The sequence below is a fragment of the Armigeres subalbatus genome, chromosome 3, assembly GCF_024139115.2.
Source record: "Armigeres subalbatus isolate Guangzhou_Male chromosome 3, GZ_Asu_2, whole genome shotgun sequence".
Lineage (NCBI taxonomy): Eukaryota > Metazoa > Arthropoda > Insecta > Diptera > Culicidae > Armigeres > Armigeres subalbatus.
Window position 1 is genome coordinate 206,350,768 of NC_085141.1, and position 8,949 is coordinate 206,359,716.

The window sequence follows — 8,949 nt, forward strand, 5'->3', positions numbered from 1 at the left end:
CAGATAGGCAGGGAGGAAATGTATAGACCGGTAATCGAACCGAATAGTCTGCATACCGTATAACGATAACGGCCGATGCATAAACTTCGCAGCCTCCCACGGAATGGTCGTCCGAAGCACTTTCTTCCCCCGCAAGAATATCTACAATGCCACATGGAAGTCATCTAATCAAGAAACGAAGAACCAAATCGACTACGTTCTAATCGACGGTATATTTTTCTCCGACATCAGGAACGTACCATACGCAAAAAAATGCGTTCCAGAATTCGTGAACCAGCAAAAATACACCGTGATTTAATTCATGAATTCGGGAACACCAGTCACGTTTTCCAGAACGTTCCAGAAAACGTGACTGTATTCCTGAATCCGTGACTGTTGTTCACGAAAAAATACACCATGAACTCGTTAGTGTGCAAAGTGCGAATATTGAATCCGACCACTAACTCGTCGCACAATGAGTACACTGCTCTTTAGGACATACATAAACATAGCACATCTCAAGCGTTTTGGACTCATAAAAAATATGCAAGAAATTGGACTTCTAAAATAAAAATGTTGGGCAAATTAGTGAAATTATTATTATCATGGCCTTTACCATACGTATACGAGAAAGACAAAAAAAGGTTTGTTGTGTATATATTTGTTATTTTTGCTCCAGGAAAGCGAAACAGTTTGAAATATTTAAGGATTTAAAAGTATTGAACTGTTATTCCGCTAAACATTGTTAGGTGATCCCCTTTTCGCTATCTTATACAGTCACTCTCAAAATTGAGCGTACAGTATGGATTAGTTGACCACATTCGAAAATTTCAAAGGAAATTAAATGCTTGGCTCGGTTGTTTTTATTGCATTTCAATATTCATCCCTTCCTTCAATGTATGCGTACATAAAATTGTTGAAATTTTTTCTCTAAAGTTCATTTATTTGAAAATAATCTCAAAATACGCCTATTAGATGTGACAAAATTGAGCGTACAGCAAATTTTTGTTTATCAAATTTCTTATTATAAACACGATTAATGTATTTTAATATTGTTTTTTCATGATTATATTTATAATAATAAAGATCAGCTACCTAAATATTCAATGTTTTGAAATTAAACCATGTTTTGGTCAAAATGGCGAACAAGTGAGAGGTAAGAACATTGCTATTTAACAATTCAATGCTGCTGGGCAAAATAGATGCTTTTATTTGTATATTTCACCGGCATAGTGTCTTATATATGATAGATAATCGAAATCGAGCGAGACATACGATAAATTTGAGAAAATTTAGTCGGTAAATGATGAAAACAGATGTAAACATACAGAGAAAACGACAAATAATAGGAATGACATAATTCAAATTTAGTATGTCTTTAACTTAAATTTGTTTTAAAGCTCGATTATTGTCTCAGGTCTATCATTAAGAGTAATATTATTGAATCCAATCATTCACAGTCAAATTCTAAAAGTACAAGGTGCATGTTAAGGTACCAAACATAAAAACAGATTTTCAACCCCGTAGAGCACTTCTGATTGAATATTTGAAAGATAGCTTAAAATTGTAATTTCATAATCAAATTTGGATTAAACTCCACGATCTGTTGCCATAAGTGATACAATTGGATGATTTCCATGTGGCGAGTAAAAATGAACTTTTTTAAGAGTTCGGCAGCTTATTTAATGATATCTTGATGAATTTAAATGATTCCACCAAATTTGTTCCTACGGTGACTGAGCCTTCAAATATAAAATGACATCTTATAATGTATCCGTGTGATTCTCTTTTATTAATATTATTATTAATGAGTGTCCTGAGCTTATAAGCTACCTATACATCGACTTTTAAATAAAGTTATACTTAATTTGAAATATGCCATTCCCAACATTTGTCGTTTTCTCTGTATGTTTACATCTGTTTTCATCATTTACCGACTGAATTTTCCCAAATTCATCGTATGTCTCGCTCGATTTCGAATATCTATCATATATGAGACACGAGGCCGGTGAAATCCATATCTTAAAGCATCGATTTTGCCCAGCAGCATTGAATTGTTAAATACAATTGTTTATACATCTTACTTGTTCGCCATTTTCATTAAAACATGGTTTTATTTCAAAACATTGAATGTTTAAGTAGCGGATGTTTATTATTATAAATATAGTCATGAAAAAATAATATTAAAATACATGAATCGTGTTTATAATAAGAAATTTTATAGAAAAAAATACGCTGTACGCTCAATTTTGTCACATCTAATAGGCGTATTTTGAGATTATTTTCAAATAAATGAACTTTAGAGAGAAAATTTCAACCATTTGATGTACGCATACATTGAAGAAAGGGATGATTATTGAAATGCATTAAAAACAACCGAGCCAACAATTAAATTTCCTTTAGAATTTTCGAATATATTCATCTAATCCATGGTGTACGCTCAATTTTGAGAGTGACTGTATACTGTCTAAGGATGAATTGTCATTCGGGATTATTCACGTAACGCAGCATTCTTTCTATCATTCCAATAACCAATCGCTATCAAAAATGTCTCTTTCCGTTTCCTATAACTTATGCTGATACATTTCTCACTATCTCGTTTTACAGAGGAAAAAAGTGGTCTATTTTTACTCGCACGGGAACGTTGAAGATGATTCATCGTATGACATTTTCTTTCGAGATCTTCCTTTCGGTATGTATGCATTTCCCCAATAAAAGAGAATCGAGTGAAACTTTTATGGCGCCGTCAGTTTCCGAGATTACTTCCCACCATTCCGTTTAGTGCACACCTCGAATCATCCGCGATGGCTCTATGGACGGTGGCTCTGGAGGTGAGGGCGGCGTCGGTGGCTTCTGACGTTCGTTGGTTGGCGTTCGGTCGATGCTGTGGCTGCGTTTTGGACTGATTGAAAAATATACGCTCTACTATACGGGTAGATTATTCACGAAATATTATTACTAGTATATTAGCTTCTTATTCTTTTTCTTCTTGACATTAGGTACATCCTTAACTGGAATATTGCACCTCGCAACTTAGTGTTCATTTAGCACTTTTACATTTATTAACTGCGAGGTTTCTAAGCCAAGTAACCATTTTTGCATTGGTTTATGATGAAGCTAAAACGATGAGACTTTTTTGTCCAAGAAAGTATCATTTTCGGCAGTCACCAGTAAGCATATGCGGTATTTCGAAAAATTTCGTTTCAGGTGGTTCAAAACGGAATTCCGCGGAATTTCGCGGAATTTGAGCATGGCGAAATCTGGGGTGACATTGTGCATCTCGAATCGAATCACTCGATTCGTACGTTTTTGGATTCGTTTCGAAAAAATTGCGGCATTATGTATTTCGTTCGACTTCATTCAGTCGCAGTACAAGATTTTGAATAGTGCTGTACTAGTCCAATCGAGTATGTTCTGTCAAACGAAATGTAAACAGAGAGAATAAGAGATAGCTGTCTTCGTGTTTAGTATGCCGCCCGCTGGAGAGACAACCTTCAGCGCATGGCGAATGTGAGTAAACAGAGAGAACAAGAGTAATTTCATCTGCGTGTAGCATGTTGCCTGTTGGAAAGGCATCCTTCAAGGCATGAATTGGCAGTTAATTTATAATCAAGCAAATTGTACTCAATGACTATAAAAAGCAATATTATTTATGGAGCAGTTGCAACCGATTTAAACATTATGCCGATACGACATGTTTTGTAAATTGAGATATTGTTATACGGCACAAACTATTAATTTTATATTAATTCGAGTTTATGCCACAGATCCAATTTTGAGCTTAATAATTTAAAGCTAAAGAAGTATTCGATAATAAATTAATTTGATGCTTCCTGTGTTAAATTTAAATGCACTTGGGTAACCTCATGCGCGTTTTTTATTTAACTCATTTATTTTTACGTAGATTTTGGAATATATACGTATTCACGCAGATTTTCCTCATAGATTTTTCACGCGATTTATCGAAATCGTCAAGAAATACGTGAAAACCCGATTTTAGTTGAAGTCGTTTTTACGCGGATTTCAGGATAATTAGAGATTGCATATTGTCTGGAAACTATGAAAGTAGGTATTCTTATGACATTATTTTCCTCAAGAGACAATAATAAAACATTTATTCTCCTCCCGTAGAGAAATAATAACAAATATAATTAAAAACTTTCAGCAAGAAATAACTCTCGAACAACATTCGAAAGCTATAAAGGTGACGAGTGTTTTTCATTCGACTTGAGTCGTTTTTCAGTGTGCTATCGAGTTTCCATAATGCCAAAACATCTCGTTATTCTTGTACCTCCTCGAGCATACTCGAACGATGAGTCGTTTTCGAGATCGAATCGAAACCCGTAATGCCAAACATGTTCGACTCGATAGAATTACGTTCGAATAGAGATGCACAATGCCACCCCTGATTTCTTGATTTCGTTTCGTTTCGTAAAATTATAAAAATTTCGCAAGGAAAAACTAGCTACTAACGAAATTTAACGAAATTCCGCGGAATTTCGAAACAAATATAAACTTAAATCATACTTTATATTATCAAAAAAATTTGGCTGCGCCGCTGAACAAAATCATAAGGCTGTTTTCAAAATTTTATTTAAAAAAAAAACGTCTATAAAAACTTCTATAAAACGTCTTCAGTGTTTCCAAGATTCAAATGTCAATTTTGTGATATTTATTTGACTGTTTGCACAATATGATTGCGGAATCGATCGTGTTGTTGCTGGTCATGGGACGCCTGCTAGTCCGGGAGAACGCGTAGTGAAAAAAAAATCTCGCGTAGCAGAAATTTGTTTAACCAGTGTTCAATCGATCGTGTGCTGATCATGATGATGCTGATCACGCCAGCTAGTGTGGGAGAACGCGAAGTGATAAAACTAATGTCTGCATCGAAGAACACAACATTACTCACTGCCGAATCGATCGTGTTGTAGAAGCTTATTAAACGAAATACATTGATCTTGCGTTGCGTTGGATTGATTTGAAACACAGTTTTCGTCTTCTTGTTTTCAAAAAAACTTCGTTTACAATAAATACTTAGTGGCTTATCAAGGTGGATTGACATGAATTACCTTCTCAACTACCCAACGATTCCTTTCCCGTAGCGGTCACGGAGATGCAGAGCATTTCTCGGTCTCTTATCACAATGAATAATAAACTAATTTTCCTTTCCTTATCCTAAATTGACTGTAAGGACGTGACAAGCATCGTTATTAGTAATGAATTGGAAACTCCGAAGGAAGTATACAATAAGAATAACTTTTTTGTATCCCAATAAGATTATTTAATTGTTGAGTTGTGCATATTTGCTGTTTCTTGTTCAATCATTATTAGCAACTACGATGTGTACAGTTAACCAAACTAAGCTCTTCTTTGACCATTTGCACAATATGTATAGATCTTCGCATGGAGTTTGCAAAAAAAAATCCAGAACGAGTTTAAAGGTCATTAAAATTGCTGAAAGTTCTTTACGTATGATTGCTTTCAGCTCACACTGACAGCTGATCTGTTCTCATATGCACAAACACATATACAAGGACACACAGACAATAGCTCAGTTCGTCGAGCTGATTGTATATACGATACGACTATGGGTCTGTAAAATACAATCTCAAATACACATCTTTGTGCATTTTAGAAAAGTGCACAGGATTCTTCTAGTGAGTAAATGTATACTATATATGAAGTCGTTCAATAGATCGAGAAGTCCATCTGTCTTCGATTATAATATGTCTGCCGCCAGTATCACACGAGTCAGCTGGACGCCTAGATTACAGGCTCAACTTCAATTTGCACATAACTATACGTATACAATGCATGGATTTTTGAAACGAAATGCTCAAGAGTTATTCATTTGTCATCTCCGGTTAGCAGGAGAACACTTTCCAACGGTTGTTCGTGTTCAATATTCTGTACAACAACATTGACTGTCCGACGCTGCTGAGTAATGTCAACATCAACGTTCCTGCAAGATCAACCCACCATACAGATTTCCTACGTGTTCCAGATCACCGCATCGTTTCTGGACAAAATAACCCGTTTGATATTTATTGTCGCCGTTTTAATGAAGTAAATTTTGATTATAATATGACCAAGTGTGTGCTCAAAAGTAGTAGAATTAGCTAGTAGTATAATATCTGTCTGTACGATTAGTTCGAAGACAAGTAAGTAAATAAATAAATAAATAAAATGAGTGGACGAAGAATCAGAAGGAATAAATTTTGGCTGTTACGCCCTTTTCAAATGTTGGTCTAGTAATATAAATTCTTTATACGCCTGGCAGATGTGGATACATAATTGAGTATCCCACTAAATAAAAAATAAAATCTGTGCATTCATTTTCTAATTTTGACTTAGCTCAATACTATAAAAACACGCTGACAAGACAATATGAATATGCTTCAGCATAATCACATAATTTTTAAGTGAACCTAAGGTTTTGAACGAAATTTTAATCCGTATATGAAAAATCCAACAATTTCTATATTTTTACATACTAACTGACATACAACTGAACTGATATAAAATTGATCAGATTCGGGAGCACACGCTTCACGATGAATTCCTTTTGAAGCGGCACAAATGCTGGGGTATTGCCTTATCGCCAATGGTACATAAACGAGAAAGCGGCGATTTATCACAATTATTATAACCCTGTTATTATAATGTTATTATAACTCTTTTGTTCGCAAAACAGTTATTTGACTTCGATTAAGTGAAATCAGAATTTCGTAAAACCAATTTAATAAAAAATCCGCGGAAAAAAATAAAATTTCGTTTCGTTTCGTAAAATTTTGAATTAAATTATCCTTGATTTCGTATCGTTTCGAAGTCTCAAAAGTAAATCTATATTTCGTTTCGTTTCGATCCGAATCAACATGAACATTTTTAATTTCGTTTCGTTTCGTTTCGTTAGGAAAAAGTGTGTTATCGCATACCCTTAGTCACCAGTGAGCCCAAGTACACAAATTCTTTTACCACCTAGATTTCGTCACCACCAATGCAAACTCGCGGTGGGTGGCTCACATTGTCTTCTCTTAAACCTCTTCCTATCATGTACTTTGTCTTCGACGTGTTGATGACTAGTCCGATCCGCTTGGCTTCCTTCTTCAGTCTGATGGTGGCTTCCTCCATCTTCTCAAAGTTACGTGCCATAATATCTATGTCGTCGGCATAGCCAAATAGCTAGACGGATTTTTGAAAATTGTACCACTCGTGTTAATCCCTGCTCTTCGTATTACCCCTTCCAAAGCGATGTTAAATAGCAGACATGAAAGACAATCACTTTGCCGTAACCCTCTGCGGGATTCGAAGGGACTCGAGAATGCCCCTGAAACTCGAACTACGCACATCACCCGATCCATCGTCGCTTTGATCAACCGTGTCAGTTTATCCGGAAATCCGTGTTCGTGCACTAGCTGCCATAGCTGGTCCCGATCGATTGTATCATATGCGGCTTTGAAGTCGATGAATAGATGATGTGTGGGCACGTTGTATTCGCGGCATTTCTGCAGTACTTGGCGAATGGCGAATACCTGGTCCGTGGCGGAGCGTTCGCCCATAAAACTCGCCTGGTACTGCCCCACGAACTCCGTTGCAATTGGTGCTAGTCGACGGCATAACATTTGGGAGAGTACCTTGTAGGCGGCATGTGATTGCGCGGTAGTTGTTACAATCCAGCTTATCGCCCTTTTTGTAGATGGGACCCACGACACCTTCCATCCACTCCTGCGGCAAAACTTCCTCCTCCCAAATCTTGGCAATGAACCAGTGCAGCGCTCTAGCCAGTGCCTCACCACCGTGTTTAAATAGATCTCTTGGTAGTTGGTCAACCCCAGGGGTTTTGTTGTGCTTCAGCCGGCCAATCTCCTCCTGGATTTCCTGGAGATCCGGAGCCGGTAAAATTATGTCCTGCGCGTGTTCTCCCAGGTCCATCACCATACCGCCATCTTTGTCTTCCACATCGCCATTCAGGTGTTCTTCGTAGTGCTGCCGCCACCTTTGGATCACCTCACGCTCGTTCGTAAGCAGATTCCCGTTTATGTCCTTACACATATCAGGCTGTGGCACGTGGCCCTTACGTGAACGGTTTAACTTCTAATAGAATTTCCGTGTGTTATTAGCGCGGGACAGTTGCTCCGTCTCTTCACGGTCTCGATCTTCTTGCTGGAGCTTTTTCTTCCGGAAAATAGAGTTTTGTCTGTTCCGCGCCTGTTTATATCGTGCCTCGTTCGCCCTCGTGCGGTGTTGCAGCAATCTCGCCCATGCTGCATTCTTCTCTTCTACCAACTGCTCACATTCGCCGTCATACCAGTCGTTTCTCTGATCCGGGGGCACCGTGCCAAGTGCAGCGTTTGCGGTGCTATCAATAGCTGATCGAATATCTTTCCAGCCATCTTCAAGAGACGCTGCGCCTAGCTGCTCTTTCGTTGGGAGTGCCACTTCCAGCTGCTGCGCGTATTCTTGGGCTAGTCTACCGTCTTGTAGCCGCCCAATGTTAAGCCGCGGCGTCCGACTTCGACGCGTGTTGTACACCGTCGAGAGTTTTGAGCGCAGGCATACTGCAACGAGGTAGTGGTCGGATTCAATATTCGCACTGCGGTAAGTGCGGACGTTCGTGATGTCGGAGAAGAATTATGTTTGGAATCTTTCTCTTTGGTTCTACTTTATTTTGGCACTGGTTCTTTCCGAAATCCATAGATAACTTTTTGATTGCTATGATACTCTATAGAATACCAATGCACTATGGTCCAGGATACAGATTTACGCGGAAAAATGCATTTTACTCCAAAACTATATTTTTTAGAAAAAACTGTTGTTCTACAAAATTGTTCGAAATAGTAAAGCCATTATTATGGTTCTACCGATAAATAGGGTGGCCCATCATTTAAAAAAAATTAGAAAATATTTTTTTTATTTCTCAGAATATTGACATGTTATGTTCTACAAAGTTGTAGCGTAGCTTATTCCAAT